The sequence below is a fragment of the Heterodontus francisci genome, chromosome 7 (genome assembly GCF_036365525.1).
Source record: "Heterodontus francisci isolate sHetFra1 chromosome 7, sHetFra1.hap1, whole genome shotgun sequence".
NCBI lineage: Eukaryota > Metazoa > Chordata > Chondrichthyes > Heterodontiformes > Heterodontidae > Heterodontus > Heterodontus francisci.
Window position 1 is genome coordinate 79415207 of NC_090377.1, and position 27660 is coordinate 79442866.

The 27660-nt window shown below is 42.4% G+C and overlaps 1 protein-coding gene across 2 annotated transcripts in view; it reads left to right on the top strand.

Moving 5' to 3' along the window:
* Nucleotides 1-24739, top strand: part of rbm45 (RNA binding motif protein 45) — a 120180-nt gene extending 95441 nt beyond the window's left edge. The window contains exons 13-17 of one of the 2 annotated variants that reach the window (XR_010975379.1): nucleotides 4323-4385; nucleotides 5448-5608; nucleotides 7279-7728; nucleotides 7834-7888; nucleotides 24066-24739. The gene's annotated coding sequence lies outside the window, so the exon portion shown is untranslated. The remainder of the gene's footprint in view (nucleotides 1-4322; nucleotides 4386-5447; nucleotides 5609-7278; nucleotides 7729-7833; nucleotides 7889-24065) is intronic. The other variant, XR_010975380.1, reaches the window with a different exon arrangement.
* Nucleotides 24740-27660: the final 2921 nt, after the last annotated feature.

Consider the following 27660-nt stretch of genomic DNA (forward strand, 5'->3'; position numbering starts at 1 on the left):
ATATGGGATTAGTGTAGGATTAGTATAAATGGGTGGTTGATGTTCGGCACAGACTCGGTGGGCCGAAGGGCCTGTTTCAGTGCTGTATCTCTAATCTAATTAATGAAAATATATTTTTTTTAAAACAGTTCAGTAGATAGATGTAAAATTGTTTTGAAACCTTATTTTAAGTAGAAGTAATTTTGCTTACGGGGGGAGGGGGTGGGGTGGGAACAGAGCATGTGTATTCACCATAAAATAAAGCAGAAGTTCAGAAACCCTTACCCCTATCCTTCCATCTTGTATTGCAGTGTTGGGTCTGTGACCACTATAGAGGTTCCTGGATGCTGTGCTTAAGGCAGTCACACCCGTAGATTAAGTATCTCAAATTCGGCCAGTGGTCAGGGACAGGAGGGTGTGACTGCAAGTGAGGCAGGTAGAGGGATCCTGAATTCAGCAATGGAGGAGCCTCAGTTCTTGACCTTGTCTAACAGGTACGAGGTACTTGCTCCCTGTGTGGATGAGGAAAAGGACTGTAGGACTGCACCGTGGTATAGGAGGCCGTTCAAGCGGGGGGAGCAAAAAGAAAAGTGGTAGTGGCAGGGGATTCCATAATTAGGGGTACTGATAGCATCCTTTGTAAGCAGGACCGAGAGTCCCGCATGGTATGTTGCCTACCCGGTGCCAGGGTGAGGGACATCTCTAACCGGCTTGAAAGGATACTGGAGGGGGAGGATCCAGTTGTTGTGGTCCACGTTGGGACAAACAACATAGGCAAGACTAGGCAAGAGGACCTGTTTGGGGCTTATGAGGAACTAGGAACAAAATTTAAAAAACAGGTCCTCAAGGATTACAATCTCTGGATTATTACCTAAACCACGTGCAAATTGTCATAGGGATAAGAAAATTAGGGAAGTAAACACTTGGCTAAAGGAGTGTTGTGGGAAAGAGGGGTTCCATTTCACGGGGCACTTGCAACAATATTCGGACAGGAGGGAACTGTACAGTTGGGACGGGCTCCACCTGAACCGATCTGAGACCAGTGTCCTAGCGGAAAGGATAAATAAGGTGGTCACAAGGACATTAAACTAGTAAATGAGGGGGAGGGGGAGGCCTCAAGAGCAGTCATTACAGTTTCAAAAACAAGTAACCGGGCAGAGAGTAAAGAAACAGTCAGGAACCCTACTTCAGGAATTGCAGGTAATGACAAAACTGCAAGATGTATACTGGTTAAACCAGAAGTGAGAAATAATAAACAGGCGAATAAAGCATCAGTGCTGAGGGACAGGTTAGTGGGTATAGCCCAAATAAGAGTTCTATACACAAATGCACGGAGTATAAGGAATAAACTAGATGGGCTGCAGGCGTAAATTCAAATGGAAGATTATGATGTGGTGGCCATTTCGGAGACGTGGCTGCAGGATGGTCAGAACTGGGAACTAAATATACCTGGTTATAAAGTTTACAGGCGGGACAGGGAAAATGGCAGAGGGGGTGGAGTAGTCTTACTGATTCGAAATAATATCACCTCATTGGTGAGGGAGGATATAATGAGGGGAAAGCACCTTATGGGTGGAATTGAGGAACAGAAAAGGATCTAAAACTGTAATAGGTGTTGTGTATAGACCCCCTGGTAGCAGTTCTGAGGTGTTCGATTGTATAAATGCACAAATTAGGCAAGTGTGTAACAAAGGAAGAGTAGTATTAATGGGGGATTTTAACTTACACATAGATTGGGAGAGGCAGACTGGCACCTGTCAGAGAGGTAGTGAATTTCTGGAATGTGTCCAGGATAGTTTCCTACAGCACTATGTCCTAGATGTAACAAGGGGACAGGCAATAGTTATTTAGTTATGAGTAATGAGCCAAATTTAATTAGTAGCCTAACTGTGCGTGAACATTTATCAAATAATGATCACATGATCGAATTCAAGGTAGCGTTTGAAAGTGAAAAGCACGAATCAGCTACGAGAATTTTAGACTTGGGTAAGGCTGACTTTAACGGGATGAGACAGACTGTCCACGGTAAATCGGGAAGATCTGTTAATGGGTCAAACGACAGAAGAACAGTGGCGAATGTTTAAAGAAGCATTTAACGAAATACAGAGCGAGTATATACCCCCGACAGGGAAAAAAACAGCCATGGACAACTAAAGAGATTAGGGATAGCATAAAACTAAAAGTAAGGGCTTACAAAAATGCAAAACGCAGCACAGATCCGGCTGAATGGGATAGATGCAAAGGGTCACAAAGCAGCTTATAAAAGCTACTAAAAGGGATTATGAAAGGAAACTTATAAGGGACATCAAAATCAATAAGAAGAAATTTTATAGTTACATAAAGGGAAAGCGGGTGGTCAAGAGCAACGTAGGCCCACTAAAAACTGAAAATGGAGATATTGTCATTGATAATGGGGAAATGGCAGACATGTTGAACAATTACTTTGCCTCAGTATTTATAGTTGAAAAGGAGGATAACTTGCCAGAAGTCCCGAAAAAATTAATAGCCGATAGACAGGGACTTAATAGAATTAACTTGAGTAAAACATCAGTAACAAGGAAATTAATGGAACTAAAGAGTGAGAAATCCCCAGGACCTGATGGTTTCCATCCGAGGGTGTTAAAGGAAGTAGGGGAACACATTGTAGATGCCCTAACTATAGTCTTTCAGAGTTCCCTAGATTTGGAGTGGTCCCTCTGGATTGGAAAGTTGCTCATGTCACTCCACTTTTTAAGAAGGATGAAAGGGGAAACCAAGGAAATTACAGACCAGTTAGCCTGACATCTGTGGTGGGCAAGTTGCTGGAGTCTATAATCAAGGATAGGGTGACTGAACACCTAGAAATATTTCAGTTAATCAGGGACAGCCAGCATGGATTCATGACTGGAAGGTCATGCCTGACAAATCTCATTGAATTTTTTGACGAGGTGACTAAGGTAGTGGACAGTCTATGAATGTTATATATATGGACTTCCAGAAGGCATTTGATAAAGTCCCACATAAAAGACTGTTAATTAAGGTAGAAGCTCATAGATTTGAGGGCAAATTATTGACATGGTTAGGAAGTTGTTTGAGTGGTAGGCGATAGAGAGTGGGGATAATGGGTAAGCACTCTGATTGGCAGGATGTGACTAGTGGTGTCCCACAGGGATCTGTGCTGGGTCCGCAATTATTCACTTTATTCATTAACGGCTTGGATAATGGCATAGTAAGTCATATATCCAAATTTGCTGATGATACAAAGTTAGGCGGCATTGTAGACAGTCTAGATGATAGCATAAAATTGCAAGGAGATATTGACAGACTAGGTGAATGGGCAAAACTGTGGCAGATGGATTTCAATGTGGGCAAGTGTGAGGTTATCCATTTTGGACCGAAAAAGGATAGAGCAGGCTACTTTCTAAATGGGAAGAGGTTAAGTATAGTGGATATCCAAAGAGACATAGATCTTTAAAATGCCACGAGCAAGTGCAGAAAATAATCAAAAAGGCTAATGGAATGCTAGCCTTTATATCTAGAGGATTGGAGTATAAAGACACAGATTATGCTGCAGCTGTACAAAACCCTGGTTAGACCCCACTTGGAGTACTGTGAGCAGTTCTGGGCATCACACCTTAGGAAGGATATATATTGGCCTTGGAGGGAGTGCAACATAGGTTTACAAGAATAATACCCGGACTAGAGGGGTTTAGTTACGAGGAGAGATTACACAAATTAGGCCTGTTTTCGCTAGAATTTAGAAGGTTAAGGGGTGATCTGATCGAGGTCTTCAAGATATTAACAGGAAAAGACAGGCTAGATAAAGATAAACTATTTCCACTGGTTGGAGATTCTAAAACTAGGGGGCATAGTCTAAAAATTAGGGCCAGATCGTTCAAGAGAGATGTTAGGAAGCACTTCTTCACGCAAAGGGTGGTAGAGGTTTGGAACTCTCTCCCACAGACAGCACTTGAAGCTAGAACAGTTGTTAATTTTAAATCTGAGATAGATAGATTTTTGTAAAGCAAAGATATTAAGAGATGTGGGCCAAAGGCACTTATATGGAGTTAGGCCACGGATTAGCCATGATCTTGTTGAATGGCGGGACAGGCTTGGGGGTCTGAATGGCCTACTCCTTTTCCTATCTTCCTATGTTCCTAGGTACAGGCCCAGTATCGCTTCATGTGGAAGCACCAGAAATCCCAGAGCAGCACACTGTGGGTGGCGACTTTCATTACAGTGTGAGATTGAATGCTGATTTCTTGGCCAAGAGCAGAGGAAAATCTACCCTTATATTTTGCTACTTTCATTATGTTAATAAAATGATACTTATACAAGACTCTTGGCTACAATTTGCTTTACAGCTATGAATTTGAAAACCAGCAATTACTAATTCAAAAGAACCTTCTGCAAGAGCAACATTGAAGGTAACATGAGGCTGGGAAACTTGCATTGCATTGATGTTCTGATGTGGGTTGAGAGAGAGATGTTATATGCCATAGTTCCAATTGCACGCAGTATGTGTTCTCTTGAATGATTAAAACCCTTGTGGAACTTCATTACTGCGTGAAACATAACATGAAAGCTGTAAATAAACTAAGTGTTGTTTCTGTTAATTACTTTTTTAATATAGAGATCTACTGTTCATTTGATCAGGTGGTGTCTGTGCATCATTGTCACACAACTTCTTACCAGAATACCATTTGAATAAAAATATCTTATGATAAACTGCATTCTAGAATATTAGCTACCATAAGGTATCAAAACATTATTTTGGAAACATTTGTATTCAGAGAAATTGAGATTAGTGATTTGATTTTTACATTCTAATAAGGTTTTGTGTTATCTGCTAATGACCTAAACCTTGGTGTACAGGGCACAATTTCAAAGTTTGCAGATGATCCAAAACTTGGAGGCACGTGAACTCTGGGGAGAATAGTGTAGAACTCCAAAAGGATATAGACAAGTAGGTGGAATGGGCCGACAGGTGGCAGATGAACTTCAATGCAGAGAAATGTGAAATGATTCATTTTGGTGGGAAGAATGTGGGGAGACAATATAAAGTAAAGGGTACAAATTTAAAGGGGGTGCAGGAGCAGAGGGACCTAGATGTATATGTGCACAAGTCATTGAAGGTGGCAGGACAGGTTCAGAGAGCGGTTAATAAAGCATACAGTATCCTGGGCTTTATTAATAGGAGCGTAGAGTACAAGAGCAAGGAAGTTATGTTGAACTTGTATAAGACACTAGTTCCGCCTCAGCTGGAGTATTGTATCCAGTTCTGGGCGCCACACTTTAGGAAAGACGTGACGGCATTGGAGAGAGTACAGAAAAGATTAACAAGAATGGTTCCAGGGATGAAGAACTTCAGTTATGAAGATATATTGGAGAAGTTAAGACTCCTAGCCCCCTCTCAAAACCATGTTTTTATTTATTTCTGTTCTTTCTGTATTATATTTAATTTGTTTCGTTGTTGTATTCTTTGGAAGTTAGTCTGCTGACAATGATAAATACAAGAAAGCAAAGGATGTACAATAATGAGCATCTCCATCTATTCTGTCAAAATGCTGCCTTGGACTTGCATCACAAACACTACATTGGAAGAAAAGGAAAGGTCTGTGATTTTTGAACAGCAGAAACCACAAGGAAGGTAATGTGTTTATTATGCACTCAGTAAAATGTACAAATTATTTTTATCGATGCTCATTTATTTGACTTGAAGTTTGATTAAAGCTCAGGGGAATTGTTTTGGAATGTAGAAATTTTTTAAAACAATCTGCCCATAGCGTTTTCCTTTATAACAATTAATAATTGCTTTATCAAATCACTAAAATATTTAGCAACTTTTGTACATTCTCAAATGAAATGCTTAGCAATTATATTACAAATTATTTGTTATATTGGAAATATTGCTGCCTTTGCTGCACTTCTGAGATCATGTCTTTCACCTGCCGTTCTACAGCAACTTGTGTTTCAACAATTGTTTTTTTGTTAAATTAAAAATGTGCACAGTGGAAGATATGTTGTTTTCTATTTGAGAGAATTATCTTCACAACTCAACCGTACATTGTTTCGTAAGTTGTATTTCACTAGTAGAATAAAAGGACTTGCCCACTGTTCTCTTGATATGTTTAATAAATTATAACCTCAACCAATGCGGCGCAGTGGTTAGCACCGCAGCTTCGCAGCTCCAGGATTCCGGGTACTGCCTGTGTGGAGTTTGCAAGTTCTCCCTGTGTCTGCGTGGGTTTTCTCCGGGTGCTCCGGTTTCCTCCCACAAGCCAAAAGACTTGCAGGTTGATAGGTAAATTGGCCATTATAAATTGTCACTAGTATAGGTAGGTGGTAGGGAAATATAGGGACAGGTGGGGATGTTTGGTAGGAATATGGGATTAGTGTAGGATTAGTATAAATGGGTGGTTGATGTTCGGCACAGACTCGGTGGGCCGAAGGGCCTGTTTCAGTGCTGTATCTCTAATCTAATCTAATCTAATGTGCAATTGCATTTAACACTTGTGCTTTACAATTTAGCAATTGCACTGTAACATGTATACTTCTGTACTGTTTATAATAAATGAAAATTAATAAAGTTATAAAACAATTTTTGTGTGCCTACTTGGTCACTTTTGGAACCTCAATTATGTGAACATGACCCAATTCAACATTAAATATAATCGTACATGTAAAATATAGTTTACTTGATGACTATCAATGAGCAATCAGAGAGGTATGTTGCTGCTAAAGTACAAGTAATAAAATAGAAGTACAAAAATGTTGATAGTTAAATAAACATGAAGGTAAATGCATGCATGATCTTGCATGAATGAACAGTTTTATTGTACTACTTATGTTTAGCAACAGGGGCAGCAAACAAAAATTACGTCAATCATTGAATGCAGTCTTTACTCACCAGTGTCGTGTTCTGCATATTGAATGTAGATGTAAAATTGCTGATTACCTTTCCTTGACTTTATAGGGCTTCATTGAAAACTAGGCCAACTTAAAAGAGAATAAACACTACTTAAATCTGAATGTTTCATTTTCATTTTCCTAATCTACTTGCTATGACCCTGGTCAAACAATTATCTCATGGCATAAAGAATGACAGCTATGAAGTTGTACATGAAAGGAATTAAGTGTGTTCATCTGAAAGCCTCTCAATGTATGATTGAAACATTGAAGTACGAGTTCAGTTTGATGTTGCTAAGCAACAACTGAAATAAATGTCCATATTATGTATTTATTTGTAGGCCCAATAAAAGCAGCAATAAAATCACATGCATTTGCAATCTCAGTAAATCACATTTTATTTTCTTCCAGGTTAATTATACTGTGCAAAATGTCAGCAAATAAAAAATAGAATACCAAACACAGCATTAGTCCTTGAAAATGCATGGAGGATGAAACAAGTTTGTAATGTTGGGAAAGGGGGAGATCTGCCAAATGTATTCTGCTTTCAGTTTTGTCCATTGGAAGTAGTAGATGATGTGATGAGACGCTTGCGGTGAAATGGGTATGGTGCTCCACCTGATCCAGTTTCAACTAAACTGAGAAGACCAGTTTTACATAAAATTCTCAAAATGGCAATATTAACCACAACTGAGGAATTCAATAAAAGCAAATAATTTTTCATTTATAATCATCCAAATGAACTGGAAATGCAAGTGAAGGAGAAGGACCAGTATGCAAATTCCAGCTGTGACTTACACCAAGAACCCAATTGGTAATAATGAAGTCCTGTTGTGTAAGCTACCTATCTCAATCCCCAAGGTAGATGTGTTTTATGTTCATGTTCCAAATAATCTGTTTTTCCAATAATTTCAAAAGTCATCTTTCCAAATCGCTCTTAATACAGTGTTTCTTTGACATCTGCAGGTCCAGTGCAAAACCAAAGGTTCTCTGGATCTCTACAGGAGTTTAATTAAAGAAGGCAAGTTCAAGTTTTCTTTTATGCTAATCAAGTGGACCCTTCAGACTATAAGGGGAAAATAATAAAGGACTGAAATTGTTGGAAATGGTTGGGACCACCACTGGATGTCCCTTACATGTAAATGCTGGTAGAGGACAGAGCGTGGCCTTTTGTCCCATTTTATATATTTTCCTTCTCATTTGAATCCATTCAATTTTTTCCTTACCCTCGAACATGATTTCTAGCACAATTTCCATTTTACACCTACTTAAATCGTTGATTCCCACTTGAACCACAATCATTGTTTTCTCCCTTTTCTATTGTGGAATCTTATCCACCTGTTCAGTCAAGTACCAAATCCTGGCACCTGGGAAACAGCACACCATTTAGCAAAACTCAGTCGTGCCTGCAGAAGATTTCATCAATCCTTCTTACAATGGAGTCCCTAAACCTAACATTTAGTCAGTTTTACGGAATTATTATCTACTTAGAATTTGAAAACCAATATGGTAATAAAGGAAAACAATAACAATTTGTGTTTTTAGTGCCTTTAATATAGAAAATAAGTCACAAGGTGTTTCACAGAGCTGTAAGGAGAACATTCCTCTTTTTTTTTTGTTGTGGAAACAATTAGAGTTGTCTCTGAGTCAGGACTTCTGGTATGCCTGTTCACTCAGCAGGGTGGGTTTTAAACACTTTCATCAGGAATTTCCTCGGATGTGCTCCCCATAACCTCTGTGTAAATCTCGTTTATACATGTAACTGGGGACTTCAGCCAAACCTCCACATTTTTTTCTTTAATTCGGTCACATGATGTGAGTATCACTGGCAAAGCCAGCATTTATTGCCCATTCCTAATTGCCCTTGAGAAGGTGGTGGTGGTGGTGGTGAGCTGCATTCTTGAATCACTGCCGTGTAGGTACACCCAGAGTGCTATTAGGGAGGGAGTTCCACAATTTTGACCCAGCGATAGTGAAGGAATGGCAATATAGTTCCAAGTCAGGATGGTGTGCGACTTGGGGAATTTGCAGGTGGTGGTATTCCTGTTTGTCTGCTGCCCTTGCCTCTCTAGATGGTAGAGGTCACAAATCCTCAGATGTTAGTGAGGATGGTTGTCTTGTTTGAGTTTGAGCAGGTTGGGCCTGTACTCATTGGAGTTTAGAAGAATGAGAGGTGTTCTTATTGAAATATGTAAGATTCTGAGGGGGCTTGATGGGAAACATCCACTCAGCATCAACCCTATCATGGGGGAATCGAGAACTAGGGGGCACAGTTTCAGAATAAGGAGTCTCCCATTTAAGACAGAAATGAGGAGGCATTTCTGCTCTCAGCGGGTTGTTAATCTTTGGAATTCTCTACCCCAAAGAGGCTAGATCATTGAATATATTGCTACAACTGAGGTGGGAGGAGTGCACTGTTTATTCTCGTCCCACTTTGCCACAGGTCACAACATATATTTAAATTTTCCCACTTATCGATATGGTCAATCTCAGAATAAAACACACGAACTAGGTTACTTGAATAAAAACAAAATTATCAGTTTAGTATAAAACAAGTCTTAACCAGTAATGAAGTAAAGCATAAACACACAGATTGAAATATTACAGTTCCCTTTTTACCTTAGCCCCTCACACTCATACACACATCCCTCGCCTGAATGGCATCACTCTGCTCTGGAAAAAAATGTTCATTGTGATAAAGGCCGATATTTCTTTAGCTCAGGGTGTTAAAGGAACTTGCCAGTATCCCTTTAACAAATCTATTTTTGTAAGAAACATGGTACTGCCCACTCTGTCAATACAGTCTTCCAAGCGAGGAATTGGATAGGAGTCTGCCTCTGTTACTGCATTAACTTTTCTGTAGTCTATATAGAGTCTAGTTGAACTGTCAAGTTTAGGCACTAATACTACTGGTGAACTCCACCTGCTTTGACTGGGTTCAATTAAGTGATTTTCCAGCATGTTTGATTTCTGCTTTTACATGGGCCTGTTTCTCTGGACTTGTGGCGTAGTGGTATTATCACTGGACTAGTAACCCAGAGACCCAGGGTATTTCTCTGGGGACATGGGTTCGAATCCCACCACAGCAGAAGGTGGAATTTGAATTAATTAATAAATCTGGAATTAAAAGCTAGTCCAATGATGGCCATGAAACCATTGTTGACTGTTGTAAAAACCCATCTGGTTCACTAATGTCCTTCAGGGAAGGAAATCTGCTGTCCTTACCTGGTCTGGCCTACATGTGACTCCAGACCCACAGCAACTCTTGCATGCCCTCTGAAATGGCCTAGCAAGCCACTCAGTTGTACCGAACCGTCACGAAGTCAATAAAAAGGAATGAAACCAGACGGACCACCCGGCATCGACCTAGGCACTGGAAACAACAACGGCAAACCCAGCCCTGTCGACCCTGCAAAGTACTCCTTACTAACATCTGGGGGCTTGTGCCAAAGTTGGGAGAGCTGTCCCACAGACTAGTCAAGCAACAGCCTGATATGGTCATACTCACGGAATCCTACCTTACAGACAATGTCCCAGACACTGCCATCGCCATCCCCGGGTATGTCCTGTCCCACTGGCAGGACAGACCCACCAGAGGTGGTGGCACAGTGGTATACAGTAGGGAGGGTGTTGCCCTGGGAGTCCTCAATATCGATTCTGGACCCCATGAAGTCTCATGGCATCAGGTCAAACATGGGCAAGGTAACCTCCTACTGATTACCACATACCGCCCTCCCTCAGTTAATGACTCCATACTCCTCCATGTTGAACACCACTTGGAGGAAGCAAAGAGGGTGGCAAGAGCACAAAATGTACTCTGGGTGGGGGACTTCAATGTCCATCACCAAGAGTGGCTCGGTAGCACCACTACTGACCGAGCTGGCCAAGTCCTAAAGGATATAGCTGCTAGACTGGGTCTGCGGCAGGTAGTGGGGGAACCAACACGAGGGAAAAACATACTTGACCTCGTCCTCACCAATCTGCCTGCCGCAGATGCTTCTGTCCATGACAGTATTGGTAGGAGTGACCACCGCACAGTCCTTGTGGAGACGACGTCCTGCCTTCACATTGAGGATACCGTCCGTCGTGTTGTGTGGCACTATTACCGTGCTAAATGGGATAGATTTCGAACAGATCTATCAGTGCAAAACTGGGCATCCATGAGGCGCTGTGGGCCATCAGCAGCAGCAGCAGAATTGTACTCAACCACAATCTGTAACCTCATGGCCCGGCATATCCCCCACTCTGCCATTACCATCAAGCCAGGAGTCCAACCTTGGTTCAATGAAGAGGGCATGCCAGGAGCAGCACCAGGCATACCTCAAATTGAGGTGTCAACCTGGTGAAGCTACAACCCAGGACTACTTGCATGCCAAACTGCGTAAGCAGCATGCAATAGACAGAGCTAAGCGATCCCATAACCAACGGATCAGATCTAAGCTCTGCAGTCCTGCCACATCCAGCCGTGAATGGTGGTGGACAATTAAACAACTAACTGGAGGAGGTGGCTCCACAAATATCCCCATCCTCAATGATGGGGGAGCCCAGCACATCAGTGCGAAAGATAAGGCTGACGCATTTGCAACAATCCTCAGCCAGAAGTGCCAAGTTGATGATTCATCTCTGCCTCCTCCTGAAGTCCCCAGCATCACAGATGCCAGACTTCAGCCAATTCGATTCACTCCGCGTGACATCAAGAAATGACTGAAGGCACTGGATACTGTAAAAGCTATGGGCCCTGACAATATTCCGGCAATAGTACTGAAGACCTGATCTCCAGAACTTGCTGCGCCCAGCTGGTCCAGTACAGCTACAACACTGGCATCTACCCTGCAATGTGTAAAATTGCCCAGGTATGTCCTGTACGCAAAAAACAGGACAAATCCAACCCGGCCAATTACCGCCCCATCAGCCTACTCTCAATCATCTGTAAAGTGATGGAAGGTGTCATCAACAGTGCCATCAAGCAGCACTTGCTTAGCAATAACCTGCTCAGTGACGCTCAGTTTGGGTTCCGCCAGGGCCACTCAGCTCCTGACCTCATTACAGCCTTGGTTCAAACATGGACAAAAGAGCTGAACTCAAGAGGTGATGTGAGAGTGACTGCCCTTGACATCAAGGCAGCATTTGACCGAGTATGGCATCAAGGAACCCTGGCAAAACAGGAGTCAATGGGAATCAGGGGGTCAACCCTCTGCTGGTTGGAGTTATATATAGCGCAAAGGAAAATGGTTGTGGTTGTTGGAGGTCAATCATCTGAGCTCCAAGACATCACTGCAGGAGTTCCTCAGGCTAGCGTCCGAGGCCCAACCATCTTCAGCTGCTTCATCAATGACCTTCCTTCAATCATAAGGTCAGAAGTGGGGATGTTCGCTGATGATTGCACAATGTTCAGCACCATTCGTGACTCCTCAGATACTGAAGCAGTCCGTGTAGAAATGCAGCAAGACCTGGACAATATCCAGGCTTGGGCTGATAAGTGGCAAGTCACATCCGCGCCAGGCAATGACCGTCTCCAACAAGAGAGAATCTAACCATCTCCCCTTGACATTCAACGGCATTACCATCACTGAATCCCCCACTATCAACATCCTCGGGGCTACCATTGACCAGAAACTGAACTGACGTAGCCATATAAATACCGTGGCCACAAGAGCAGGTCAGAGGCTAGGAATCCTGCGTTGAGTAACTCACCACCTGACTCCCCAAAGCCTGTCTACCATCTACAAGACACAAGTCAGGAGTGTGATGGAATACTCTCCACTTGCCTGGATGGGTGCAGCTCAAACAACACTCAAGAAGCTCGACACCATCCAGGACAAAGCAGCCCACTTGATTGGCACCCCATCTACAAACATTCACTCCCTCCACGCACAGTGGCAGCAGTGTGTACCATCTACAAGGTGCACTGCAGCAATGCACCAAGGCTCCTTAGACACCACCTTCCAAACCCGCGACCTCTACCAACTAGAAGGACAAGGGCAGCAAATACATGGGAACGCCACCGCCTGCAAGTTCCCCTCCAAGTCTGTCACTATCCTGACTTGGAACTATATCGCCGTTCCTTCACTGTCGCTGGGTCAAAATCCTAGAACTCCCTTCCTAACAGCACTGTGAGTATACCTACCCCAAATGGACTGCAGCGGTTCAAGAAGGCAGTTCACCACCACCTTCTCGAGGGCAATTAGGGATGGGCAATAAATGCTGGCCTGGCCAGTGACGCCTACATCCCACGAATGAATAGAAAAAAAGCAGTAAGGATGCTGTTTTATCGGAACGGATTCCCCTGCATGCACATCATATGTGGCTAAGGTTGTACATCCTGGTTTATCCGTACAGACTCTTTTAAATGCCATGAGTAGCCTTGTTCTATCTTCTCGTTGTTCTGCATCTAAATATGAAAGCATAGTGTCCAATCTTCCTAACAATTCAGTATTAGCTAACCAGATAGGAGGTTCAATTTGAGAATTATCTAAGCCTCCTTCTGCCTCATCCTCACTATCCCTTTCATCCTTCACTGTCCCTACCACTTGACATACCTGTGCTTGCTTATCCTCCTCCCAGTGATGATATTGTTTCAACATATTGATGTGACACAGCCGATTCTTTTTCCGGCAAACTAGGGTGTCAATCAAATAATTTACGTCACCAATTCTCTTGACTACTGTATATGGACCACTGAACTGTGCTTTCAATGGTTCACCCTGTAAAGGCAGTAATATTAACACCTCATCCCCTGGTTGAAATGTTCAGGTCTTGGCATGATGGTCTGCCCATTACTTCATAGTTGTTTGGGAAGCTTTAAGCCACTTTGCAGGCTATTGTGAGCTGTCCCCGGAACATAGATACATAATATAGCACAGAAAATTCGTCCCTCTGTTCTAAAAACCTTTCTTTAATTAGTTTTAGAGGGCCGCTTATCTCATGTCCATAAACTAATTCAAAAGGACTAAAGCCAGTAGATTCATTAGATGAATCCCTAGTGACAAACAAAAGAAATTCTAGCCCTTTTTCCCATTCATGGGGATATTCATGACAGTATGCTCTGATCATTGTTTTAAGGGTCAGATGGTACCTTTCTAAAGCTCCTTGTGTCTGTGGGTGTTATGCTGAAGACTTTAACTGTGTTATACCCAAATTATCCATAACTTACTGAAAAATTTTAGACATAAAATTGGAACCTTGATCCGACTGGATCTCAATCAGAAATCTATATCTTATGAAGAACTGGGTTAACTTCTCCACCACTACCTTAGCAGAAATTGTTCTCAAGGGACTGGCTTCTGGGAACCAAGTAGTCATATCCATAATAGTGAGCATATATTGGTGTCCCACTATTGTTTTCGGTAAAGGTCCTACATAGTCTACCAACACCCTACTAAACGGTTCCCCAAAAACTGGTGTGGGAATTAGAGGAGCTGGTTTTGTGGCAGGTTGAGGTTTTCCTGCAATCTGGCAAGCATCGCACGTTTTACAAAACTACACCACATCCTTGGAAAGACCTGGCCAGTAAAAATGTCAACTTATATGCAGTTTGGTCTTCCAGATTCCCAAATGTCCCGCTATAGGAATTTCATGCGCTATCCTTAATGGTTGCCGATGATATTTGGGTGGAGCTACTATCTGAAGAACGACTGTCCATTCTTCATCCACAGATCTGTGACGAGGTCTCTAGTTCATCATCAGAATCCCATTTTTGATATAATAGCCTTCTGGAACTCCTTTTGCCTCAGCTTCTGTTAACTGATAGTGCTACTTTATTTAACTTTGGATTGGCTTGCTGAGCCGTGATCAGAGAAGACTTATTAAACATTTCTTTCGGATTATCCAAATCCCCAAAGAAAGTTTCAGATATTCGACTATCTGATGGTGGTGCCAATTTTACCTCCGACAATGGAACTTGTTTAACCATTGCTCGGGTTACTATGCATGAAGGAAAAATTCCTGAAACCTTTTCCTGCAACTGTTCTGCCTCTTTAACTTCACTTGGTTTTTCCGTGACTACTGGAGAAGCTACTGCTTTCGCTCCGGACAAATCATTCCCCAGGAACAGGTCAACTCTCTCTACTGGCAAATTATGGACAACTCCTACAGTTACCGTTCCAGACATTAGGTCACACTCAAGGTGCACCTAGTTCAAAAGAAGGATATCTACTCGCCGCCAATACCATTCATAAAAACATTTGCATTCAGTGCGCTCCCTTGTGGAAATATTATGCCTTTCCCTAGCAAAAGAATTTGGGTGGCCCCTGCATCCCTAAATCTAACTATCGGTTTGCCTGCTTCACTTAGGAGTTAATTTTCCTTTCAACAAGAATTCCCTATAACTCTCAGGTATCTTATTCAGAACGCCGGCTCTCTGTGATTTTTGTATTTAGCCTTACAGCTGCAGTCAGAGATACAGCCTGATATGCTGTATTCTCGGTCATGGCCTCTTTCTCTGCATTGGCTTTATGTACCCCAATAAGTCCCATGGGTTTACTTTGCAACTTCCAGCATTCTGCACTAAGGTGTCCCACCTTGTGGCAATGATAACCCTTAGACTTGTGCACCTCTCTTCCACCCTCAACATCTTCCTTTCTGGCCTGAGGAGGAGATCCCAGGGTGTTCCCAGCTGTCCCTTGTCCCTGGCCACTTGCCTTCCTTTCACCCTCCCATCTTCTATCCTTCTCGGGTTTGTGGGGGTGACAGTTTGGGCTTATACACAAGCTCATAATCAGCAGCAATTTCTGCTGCCTGTCTGGCTGTTGAAACCTTCTGGTTCTCTACATGGGTTCTTACTAATGGAGGGAGTGAATTTTAAAATTCTTCCAGGAGAATTAGTTCCCTAAGGTGTTTATACATGGCCTACATCTTTAGTGCCTGTATCCAAAAATCAAAATTAATTTGCTTTACCCTCTCAAATTCTGTATAAGTCTGGAGGTTCTGAAATTTCTGCCTGTACACTTCTGGGACTAACTCATACGCAGTGAGAATACCCTTTTTTGCCATCTCTTAATCTGCAGAAGCCTCCTCAGAAAGCATGGCATAAACTTCATGAGCTCTACCCATCAACCTGCTTTGCAAAAGCAGTGCCCAGCTTTCATTTGGCCACTTCATCTGTTTGGCTATCTTTTCAAAAGAAATGAAAAATGCCTCTACGTTCCTTTCCTCAAACTTAGGGAGGGCTTGTACAAATTTAAACAGCTTTCCACTGGGTCTTGGGCTGGAGCCAGATCGTTCCTCACCAGAACTTTCACTGGAGTCAAGGCCACCCTTTTGTCTTACTTCCATCTTTTTAACTTCAAATTCCCTTCCTTTCTTTCTCATTCTCTCTGAAATGGTCTCTCTTTTCCCTGTCCTCTTTTTCAAATTCAAGCTTCTTCATTGTCAATTCTCTTTCAAGTTCAAGTTTTTAAAATTCTTTTTCTTCCTTTTTCTGTTCAAGCTTAAGTTTTTCTCTTTCCTGTTCCTGCTCAAGTTTTTCATTTCTAACTGAATTTTAGCTAATTCAACTGCACTACCCTCTGGTTTGCTTTTTTCTTCCAATTTCAAACGGTGTGCTATTACTTCCATTATGTCTGCTTTTTTAGCTTCTGGTTTTAACTCTTAACACCCAAATCCTTTAGTTTAACCTTGGTTAAGTGTCTCAAATCACTCAGGGATACATCCTGCTTCCCTAAAAATGTTGCAGCAACTGTTAAAGACATTCTGGTGGTGTAGATTTTATTTTATTGCACAAGAAACCTGGTTCTTTTATTTTTCAATTATTATTACTCCACTTACAATTGTATATCGTCAGCATTGGGTTTATCCAGCAAAGAGCCCCTATTATATGTTACGACCGAGGCGGGAGGAGTGCACTGTTTGTTCTTGTCCCACTTCTCCACAGGTCACAACATATATTTAAATTTTCCCACTTACCGATACGGTCAATCATATACTCTATTTTTCCCAGAATAAAACATACCAACAAAACAAGTCTTAACCAGTAATGAAGTAAAGCATAAACACACAGTTTGAAATATTACAGTTCCCTTTTTACCTTAGCCCCTTATATATACACACACACACACACACACACGACAAATAAAAGGGATTATTGTTTAGCGCTTTGTTACAGGCATAAAACAAGACGTGGGTTGAATACTTGCTCATTCTTGGGAAACAGCAGATGAGATAGGTTGTGTTCCAAAACTGGCATACAGTCTGGTCTCCGCTTACATGTAGATGAGTCACTGGGATATTTTAGAACAGTTCTTTTCAGGCGGCGTTGAGAATTAATTTAGCAGGCTTTTCTTTAAAGACAGGAGATGAGATGAGTTGACACACAGGACTTCTTGGGGTCTTTAGAGAGGTGCTGGAAAGCCAAGCTGGCTGTGGTCCTCTCTCCTTCCTTGGGAATTCTCTTCTCTCCTTGGAAGTTCTCTTCTGCAGGCTTTTTAAAGAGATGGAACAGGCTGGGCTGAGCTGGAGGTTCAGTCCTTCAGTTTTATTTTTTAAAACTCCAGCCCCTTTTAAACAGCTCATTCCTAACTCCAAACCATTCAAAATTGAAGCCAGAAACAGAAAGTTCACCTTCTGACTTGTCATTTCTCTGCACACATCTTCCCTAGTTACCAGGGTTTCTGTTCTATTTTTAACTTGAGTCGTGTGACAAACAATAAATATTGTTGTCAAACAAGTCCTTTCAGTATCCTCTTGATGACCCTCTTGGGGAAAAAACTGGTCCAACTTTTCTTCAGTTTGATGATGAATCCTCAATAAATATATTCAACAAAACAGAGGCACTTTCATAACAATATTCAAGGCTGGGGTAGACAGATTTTTGATCTACAAGGGATAAAATAAAGGAGAATCCTAAAAGATTCTATAAGTATATTAAGAGTAAAAGGGTAGCTAGGGAGAGAGTAGGTCCCCTTAAGGATCAGTGTGGTAATCTATGTGTGGAGCCACGGGAAATGGGTGAGGTCTTAAATGAATACTTCTCGTCTGTATTTACCGTGGAGAAGGTCATGGAAGCTAGTGAGTTCAAGGGAGGAAACACCGATATCCTGGAGCATATCAACATTACAAAAGAGGAGGTTTTGAAGCACATTAAGGTGGATAAATCCCCAGGATCTGACCAGGTGTATCGTAGGATGCTATGGGAAGCAAGGGAGGAGATTGCTGGGGCCCTAGCAGAGATTTTTGTATCATCGTTAGCCACGGGTGAGGTACCGGAAGACTGGAGGACAGCTAATGTTGTGACTTTATTTAAGAAGGGCAGCAGGGATAAGCCAGGGAACTACAGGCCAGTGAGCCTTACATCAGTGGTGGGAAAGTTATTGGAAGGGATTCTGAGAGACAGGATTTGTATGCATTTGGAAAGGCAAGGTCTGATTAGGGATAGTCAGCATAGCTTTGTGTGTGGGAAATCATGTCTCATGAATTTGATTCAATTTTTCAAGGAGGTGACCAAGAGGATTGATGAGGGTAGGGCGATGGACGTTGTCTACATTGACTTTAGCAAGGCCTTTGACAAGGTTCCGCATGGTAGGCTGGTCTGGAAGTTTCAAACACATGGGATCCAGGGTGAGCTAGCCAATTGGATACAAAATTGGCTTGGTGATAGGCAGAGGGTGGTAGTGGAGGGTTGATTTTCAGATTGGAGGCTGGTGACCAGTGGTGTGCCGCAGGGATCGGTGCTGGGCCCTCTGTTGTTTGTCATATATATTAATGACTTTGATGTGAATGTAGGGGGCATGATTAGTAAGTTTGCAGATGACACCAAAATTGGTGGTATAGTGGATAGTGAAGAAGGTTGTCTAGGGTTACAACAGGATATAGATCAACTGGGAAAGTGGGCAAGGGATTGGCAAATGGAATTTAATGCAGGCAAGTGTGAAGTGATGCATTTTTGGAAGTTAAACCAGGGCAGGACCTATACAGTGAATGGCAGGGCCCTGGGGAGTGTTGTTGAGCAGCGAGACTGTGGGATGCAAGTACATAGTTCCCTGAAAGTGACAACACAAGTAGACAGGGTGGTGAAGAAGGCGTATGGCATGCTTGCCTTCATCGGCCGAGGCATTGAGTACAAGAGTTGGGATGTCATGTTACAGTTGCACATAACGTTTGTTAGGCCGCATTTGGAATACTGTGTGCAGTTCTGGTCGGCGCACTGCAGGAAAGATGTGATTAAGCTAGAGAGGGTGCAGAAAAGATTCACAAGGATGTTGCCTGGTTTGGAGGGCTTGAGTTATAAAGAGAGATTGGATAGGCTGGGTCTGTTTTCCCTGGAGTGAAGGAGGCTGAGAGGGGACGTGATAGAGGTATATAAAATTATGAGAGGCATAGATCGGGTAGATAGCTAGAGTCTGTTTCCCATGGTAGGGGTGATTAAAACGGCATAGATTTAAGGTGAGAGGGAGGAGGTTTAAAGAGGATCAAAGGGGTAAATTTTTCACACAAAGAATAGTGGGTATCTGGAATGAGCTGCCTGAGGAGGTGGTGGAGGCAGGAACAGTAGCAACATTTAAGAGGCATCTAGACAGGTACTTGAATGAGCAAGGAATAGAGGGATATGGAATGAATGCAGGCAGGTGGGATTAGTATAGATAGGCATTATGGTCGGCATGGGCGTGGTGAGCCGAAGGGCCTGTTTCTATGCTGTACGACTCTATGACTAAGGGAGTTAAGGGGTACAGGGTGCAGGCAGGAAGGTGGAGTTGAGGTCATGATCAGATCAAACATGTCTTATTGAATGGCAGAGCAGAATCGAGGGGCCAAATGATCATCTCCTACTCCTATTTCTTATAGGAGGAGCCAGCACGTGGAAAGTCCAACAAGAGAAGGGGCAGTACTGGACCTAATCTTAGGGAATGAAGCTGGACAAGTGGTAGGAGTGTCAGTGGGGGAGCATTTCGGGGCTAGTGACCATAACTCTAAGATTTAAGGTAGTTATGGAAAAGGACAAAGATGGACTGGAAATAAGGGTACTGAATTGGGGGAAGGCCGATTTCAATATGATAAAACAGGATCTGGCCAAAGTGGACTGGGAGCAGCTACTTGTAGGAAAGTCTACATCAGACCAGTGGGAGTCATTCAAAAAGGAAATAGTGAGAGTTCAGGGCCAACATGTTCCCGTAAAGGTGAAGGTTAGGACCAATGAGTCCAGGGAACCCTGGATGTCAAGGGATGTAGAGGATTGGATAAGGAAAAAAAGGAGGCTTATGACAGATTCAGAGGGCTGAAAACAGCGGAGGCCCTAGAGGAGTATAGAAAGTGTAGGGGGGTACTTAAAAAAAGTAATTAGGAGAGCGAAGAGGGGACATGAAAAAACACTGGTAGGCAAGATAAAGGAAAATCCCAAGGCATTTTATAAGTATATTAAGGGCAAGAGGATAACTAGGGAAAGAGTAGGGCCCATTAGGGACCAAAGTAGCAATGTGTGTGTGGAGCCGGAGGGTGTAGGTGAGGTTTTAAATTATTACTTTTCATCTGTGTTCACTATGGAGAAGGACGATGTAGGTGTAGGGATCAGGGAGGGGGATTGTGATATACTTGAACAAATTAGCATTGACAGGGAGGAGGTATTAGCGGTTTTTGCGGGCTTAAAAGTGGATAAATCCCCAGGCCCAGATGAGATGTATCTCAGTGTGCTATGTGAGGCAAGGGAGGAGATTGAAGGGGCTCTGATGCAAATTTTCAAATTCACTCTGGCCACAGGAGAGGTGCCAGAGGACTGGAGGACAGCAAATGTACCATTATTCAAGAGGGGTAGTAGGGATAAGCCAGGTAATTACAGGCCAGTGAGTCTAATATCAGTGGTAGGGAAACTATTGGAAAAAATTCTGAGGGACAGGATTCATCTCCAATTGGAGAGACAGGGATTAATCAAGGATAGTCAGCGTGGCTTTGTCGGAGGGAGATTGTACCAAATTTGATTGAATTTTTCGAGGAGGTGACGAGGTGTGTAGATGAGAGAAAAGCAGTTGAATTAGTCTACATGGACTTCAGTAAGGCTTTTGATCAGGTCCCGCATGGGAGATTGGTCAAGAAGGTAAGAGCCCATGGGATTCAGGGCAATTTGGCAAATTGGATCCAAAATTAGTTTAGTGGCAGGAGGCAGAGGGTGATGGTCGAGGGTCACTTTTGCGATTGGGAGCCTGTGACCAGTGGTGTACCTCAGGGATCAGTGCTGGGACCCTTGCTGTTTGGAGTGTACATTAATGATTTAGACGTGAATATAGGAGGTATGATTAGTAAGTTCACAGATGACATGAAAATTGGTGTCATATGTAGTAAGGAGGAAAGCCTTAGATTACAGATCGATATAGATGGGCTGGTAAGATGGGCAGAGTCGTGGCAAATGGAATTTAAACCCGAGAGGTGTGAGGTGATGCATTTTGGGAGGACTAACAAGGCAAGGGAATATACAATGGATGGTCGGACACTCAGAAGTACAGAGGGTCAGAGGGACCCTGGTGTACTTGTCCATAGATCACTGAAGGCAGCAGCACAGGTCAATAAGATGGTTAGGAAGGCATATAGGATACTTTATTAGCCGAGGCATAGAATATAAGAGCAGGGAGGTTATGATGGAGCTGTATAAAATGCTAGTTAGGCCACAGCTGGAGTACTGTGTGCAGTTCTGGTCGCCACACTATAGGAAGGATGTGACTGCACTGGAGAGGGTGCAGTGGAGATTCAGCAGGATGTTGCCTGGGCTGGAGCATTTCAGCTATGAAGAGAGACTGGATAGGCTAGGGTTGTTTTCCTTAGAGCAGAGAAGGCTGAGGGGCATAGATAAGGTAGAGAGGAAGAAACTTTTTCCCTTAGCGGAAGTGTCAATAACCAGGGGGCGTAGATTTAAGGTAAGGGGCAGGGGGTTTTGAGGAAAAAAAATTTTACCCCGAGGGTGGTTGGAATTGTTTGGATGAGTACTTGAAACCCCATGGCGTACAAGGCTACGGACCAAGTGCTGGAAAATGGGATTAGAATAGATAGGTGCTTGATGGCTGGCGCAGACACAGAGGGCCAAATGGCCTGTTTCTGTGCTGTATAACTCTGACTTTGCAAGGTCAACTGTGCAGGGTGTGCCTTTGTCATTTCTGGTGCCTTGGTCGATACCAGGTGGTCCATCCCGTTTTCAACTTTTCTGCAGCAGTTTTTTTTTTTTAATTCTTTCATTGAATGTGGGCATCACTGACATGACCAGCATTTGTTGCCCATCCCTAATTGCCTTTGCCAACTAAGTGGCTTGCTGGGCCATTTCAGAGGGCAGTTAAGAGTCAGCCACATTGCTGTGGGTCTGGAGTCACATGTAGGCCAGACCAGGTAAGGGCAGCAGATTTCCTTCCCTAAAGGACATTAGTGAACCAGATGGGTTTTTATAACAATCGATGATAGTTTCATGAGATAGATTTATTTATTAATTGAATTTAAGTTCCCCCAGCTGCTGTGGTGGGATTTGAACTCATGTCTCCAGAGCATTAGTCTGGGCCTCTGGATTGTTAGTCCAGTAACATTACCATTATGCTACCATTTCTATCAATTCTGGAGGCAGAGTGGGATAAGTTCTGAGGAAATTCCCAGCATATAATGACTTTCATCTGGCACACACAACAATGTGGGGTTGCTGCCCTTTCCTTCCTTTTAATTTTTCATTATTCACCACTTCAGGAGTTTTACCTGAATATCGCAAATGTAACATTTCAATAATAATTGACCCTACCCCCTGCAAACCGATGTAGTTGTGGTAGATATATTTTTTTTGCCAGAAGTAAACTCATACTGCCCACTTGCAGTGAAAACCCATCCAGCACATTTGGTTTGGTTGTTCCATTCAATAGTCATCAGTTTTATTCTTGTGATTGAGTGATCTTTATTCTTAACAATCTGAAGTAACGGATAGGGTTTATGAAGGTAGTGTGGTTGATGTGTATATGGACTTTCAAAAGACATTTGATAAAGTATCACATAATAGACATTGGCCAAATGGAATCCTATGGGATTAAAGGGGTCGTGGTAGCGTGGATATGAAATTGGCTAATGGGCAGAAAGCGGAGAGTAGTGGTTGTTTTTCAGACTGGAGTGAAGCATAAAGTGGTGTCCCCCAGAGGTCCGTATTGGGGCCATTATTTCTGGACATATATATTAAGGACCTAGACTTGGGTATAAAGGATGTAATTTCAAAGTTTGATGATGACACAAAACTTGAAAGTATGATAAACTGTGAAGGGGGTAGTAACAGACTCCAGGAGGACATATCCAGTCTGATGAAATAGGCAGTCACATGGCAAATTAAATTTAATGCAGAGAAGTGTGGAATGATGCATTTTGGAAGGAGGAATGAGGAGAAGCAATATGAACTAAATGGTACAATTTTAAAGGGGGTGCAGATAGGGCGAAATCATTTCCATACAGAAATCTTAGAAGTTGGCAGGACACATTGGAGATTTTTTTTTTAAAAAAGAAAAGCATACATGGTCTTGGCTTTATAAATAGAGTCACAGATTACTAAAATAAGAAAGTTATGCTAAATCTTTATAAATCATTTGTTAGCCCCAGCTATTGTATCCAATTCTCAGCACCACATTGCTGGAAGAATGTCAATGCCTTGGTGAAGAGATTTGTTCGAATGGTACTAGGGATGAGGCACTTCAGTTACGTAGACAGACTGGAGAAGCTGGGATTGTTCTCCTTAAAGCAGTGAAGATTAATGGGAGGTTTAATGTAGATGTTCAAAATTGAGGTGTGTTGATAGAGTAATAGGGCGAAACCATTTCACTGACAGGATGGTTGGTAACCAGAGGACATAGATTTAAGGTAATTTGCAAAAGAACAAGAGAGGAGATGAGCATTTTTTTGTTACATAGTGGGGTACAATTTGGAATGCACTTCCTGAAAGGGTGGTGGAAGCAGATTCAATAGTAACTTTCAAAGCGAGTTGGATAAATACTTGACAGAAAAAATGCAGGTCTATGGGAAAAGAGCAGGGGAGTGGGATTAATTGGATATCTCTTTCAAAGAGTAGACATGGCTGTGATGGGCCAATGGCCACCTCCCGTATGATTCGGATTCTGTTCTAAACATAAAATGTCATTTTTAAAAAACTGCAAGAATTAAAAGGTATGGACTTGAACACCTTTTCATAGTTTGAGCTAATAGCATTACATTTTCAATGATTTAACTGCCATCTGTTACTGCACTGGCTGTGACATGCTCTCTCTTTTTAGGGCTTTTGGAAATGAAGACACTGAGATGGCTGGTGAACAAGCTGAAAAAAGACTATGAGGAACTTTCAAAGAGGCTGAATATTAAGCAGAGCAGAATGCACGCTATCAAACTAAAATACCCAGAGAATGTGAATGAACAAATCATAGGCGTAATTGTTTGCTGGAGGAATGGCTTACCCAGGTTTGCTAATTAAATGCAAATGTCAGGACCTAGCTGAAGTGTTACAACAGATGAAAACACAATACAGTGCAAAAGATAAATTTTCTAATGCACTGACAGTCCAGTGGATTTGATTTTGTGCAAATATTCACAGCTAACAGATATTCATTCTGTAGCAATGATGCATCAATATTTATGTCTATCATACTAACTAGATCATTAAATCACTTGAGATTATTTCAAAAACTATATCAATAAACCCTACATTTATGAATACTCCCTTGTAAAAATACATAAACTGTTTTTCTCAAGTTATATAATTGTAGCCCCTAGAGCATTTGAACAGAAACTAACTGGATGTTGTGTACATGAAGGTAATTGAATTTTGTGTGAAAAATACAAGGTTAGTGCTAATGATGCATTTCCTGTGAGATCATCATACTAGGGCTTTAAAACCAATCAGCAGTTTCCTGGATGGCCAATGTCTCTTTTGAATTGCAACGCTAACATTTCTATAAAAACCTTTGCTACTCGTCTGTGCAGTCTGCTTCCTAAATTGAGTCTTCCTGATTATAGTCCCTTTAGCAAATAAACCTTATTTCATGTCTGGTAGCCTGGCACCATCCAATGAATCAACTCATTCTCTCTTTTCGTACTTTCTGCTCTTGATAGCAGGGATTATTGAATCCTGCTGCAGTTACAACCTAATTTTGAATGCAGATGTATTAGGCTGATGAAACCTATGCTGCCATTTTTGCACAGTGCCAGGTCTGTCTGCCGGCCTGCCTAATGAGCAACTTAGAAAACATTTCAATTGGTATTAGGGTTTCCTGAGAAAAAGCACAGATTTGGAACAGCTGGTTTAAAATGTTTTTTTAATATCTGAATTCCGATTTCAAAAAATGAAGGTTTGGATTTTGCAAGATTCTCCCATCTGTTAAGAGTGGCTCAAACAGATTCATTGCTGTACTGACAACAAGGACATTGTTACCAAAGGCAGTGGAGTAGTTGTGACAAGTGGTGGCAAGGTAGAGCTGGGTGGTAGTGTACAGAGAGTGAGGCCCGACACCAGAAGCAGCGGTGGTGGCAGTGAGAGCGCTTTTTTCTGCTCTGTGGACTTACTTGACCAGCAAAAATCGAAGTGTGCTGTCACAGGAGGGCTGGTAAGTGATTGGTGGGTCTTTCTTTACTTCTTCTGTGTCTCGTGTTTTTTTTTTTGTTTTTTTTTTTGGTTTTGGTCAAGTAATTTAAATCAGGTGATGTCATTGCAGGTTAAGAGTACACTTAAATATTTTTTTTTCATAAATACTGTGATCCAAATTAATTAATTAAATAGACCAGAGATGGCTGGGCAAGCGATGTGTTGCAGCTGTAGTATGTGGGAGCTGGTGGATGCCAGTGCGATCCATGGTGATCAATCTGCAGCAAGTGTTGGCTTGCTCGAGGAACTTCGGCTCAGAGTTGATGAGCTGGAGTCCGAGCTGCGGACACTGTGACACATCAGGGAAGGGGAGAGTTACCTGGACACTGTGTTTCAGGAGACAGTCACACCCCTTAGATTAATTACATCCAATCTGGACCCTGGTCAGGGACAGGAGGGTGTGATTGCGAGTGAGGCAGGTATGGGGATCCAGAATTTAGCTTTGGAGGAGCCTCAGCCAGTGCCCTTATCCAATAGGTACGAGGTTCTTGCTTCCGGTGTGGACGAGGGCACAGGCTGCAGGGAGGATGAGCAAACTGACCACAGCACCGTGGTTCAGAGTGCCATTCAAGTGGGGGGAAGAAAAGAGAAATGTAGTTGTAGTATGGGATAGGATAGTTGGGGGAATAGATACTGTTCTCTGCAGCAAATATAGAGAGTCCTGAAGGCTGTGTTGCCTACCTGGTGCCAAGGTTAAGGACATCTCTTCTGGGCTGGAGAGGAACTTGGAGTGGGAGGGAAAAGATCCAGTTGTTGTGGTCCATGTAGGTACCAACGACCTAGCTAGGACTAGGAAAGAGGTTCTGCTGAGGGACTATGAGCAGCTCTGGGCCAAATTAAAAGCAGAACCACAAAGGTAGTAATCTCCGGATTACTACCTGAGCCACATGCTAATTGACATCGGGTAAATAAGATTAGAGAGGTAAATGTGTGGCTCAAAGATTGGTGTGGGAGAAATGGGTTCCGATTCATGGGACACTGGCACCAGTGCTGGGGAAAGAGAGCTGTTCCGTTGGAATGGGCTTGACTTGAACCATGCTGGGACCAGTGTCCTGGCGAATCATATAACTAGGGTTGTAGATAAGGCTTTAAACTAAATAGTGGGGGGTGGGTTCAATTGAAGGGAAGTTTAAAAATTAGAAAAGTACCGAGAGAGCAGAGGTGCAGGGCAGTGAAGGAACATACATTAATCAGAGAGTGACAGAAAGGGACAGAGAATACAAGCATAAGAGTACAGCAGAAAATAGAACCAGAGTAGGTAAAAATGGTAAAAAGTCAAAGCTTAAGGCTCTTTATCTGAATGCACGTATCATTTGTAACAAGATAGATGAGCTGACGGCACAGATTGAAATAAATGAATATGATTTGATAGCTATTACTGAGATGTGGTTGCAGGATGACCAGGACTAGAATCTAAACATTCAAGGATATTCAACATTCCGGAAGAATAGGCAGAAAGGAAAAGGAGGTGGGGTAGCTTTGCTATTCAAAGAAGGGCTAGGTGCAGTTGTGAGTAATGATATAGGTGTATTAGATATAGAACCAGTTTGGGTGGAAATAAGGAATAGCAAGGGAAAGAAATCACGGGTGTGAGTGGTCTATAGGCCCCCGAAGAGTTGCCTCTCTGTAGGACAAGATATTAATCAGGAAATAATGGAGGCGTGTAGGGAGGTCACTGCAATTATCATGGGTGATTTTAATCGACATATAGACTGGACAAATCAAATTGGCAAGGATAGCATGGAAGACAAATTTGTAGAGTGCCTCAGGGATTGTTACTTAGAACAATATGTTACAGAACCTACCAGGGAACAGGCTATTTTAGATTTGGTCATGTGTAATGAGGTAGGATTAACAAGAGATCTCGTTAAGGATCCTTTAGGGGGAAGCGATCATCACATGGTAGAATTTCAAAGTCAGTTTGAGGGTGAGCAACTCGAGTCTCAAACCAGTGTCTTCAACTTAAACAAGGGCAAATACAGAGGTATGAAGAAAGAGTTGTCTAAAGCGGGCTGGGAAGATAGACTACAGGGGCAGTCAGTAGATGAGCAGTGGCAGACTTTTAAGCAGATATTTAATAACACTCAGCAAACATTTATTTCAGTCAGAAGGAAGGACTCGAAGAGAACAATGAACCACCCATGGATAACAAAGGAAGTTAAGGAGAGTATCAAATCAAAAGCAAAGACGTACAACGTGGCGAAAATGAGCGGTAGGCCAGAAGATTGGGAAGT